Source organism: Bactrocera tryoni, chromosome 3 (assembly GCF_016617805.1).
Source record: "Bactrocera tryoni isolate S06 chromosome 3, CSIRO_BtryS06_freeze2, whole genome shotgun sequence".
Lineage (NCBI taxonomy): Eukaryota > Metazoa > Arthropoda > Insecta > Diptera > Tephritidae > Bactrocera > Bactrocera tryoni.
The window spans coordinates 32,448,651-32,448,988 of NC_052501.1; positions in this window are offsets into that span (position 1 = coordinate 32,448,651).

The following is a 338-nucleotide window of genomic DNA, read 5'->3' on the forward strand; positions in this document are numbered from 1 at the left end:
GGTTGTGAGTACCCCAATATAAATATTTTTATGCTATATTAAAATAACTGACTTTTGAACATTCAGTACAAATACAAGGGCATTAAGTTTGTTAGCTCTCAATTAGTAAAAGTTTTTAAGAATTTTCCATTGAAAATTAATGATGCGTTACTTGACAAAACATTTCATCAAATACATTTATATTTCATGTTTTCTTTAATTACCTTTGTTTTACATTTTATTTAGTGGTCTAGAGCGAGGCAACAAATCCCTCTGTTAACATATTTTTTTGTTAAGATTTCAATCTGGCCATCCCACATTTCCAATTGTTAAACGTCAAAACCTCCTGAACTTTGACA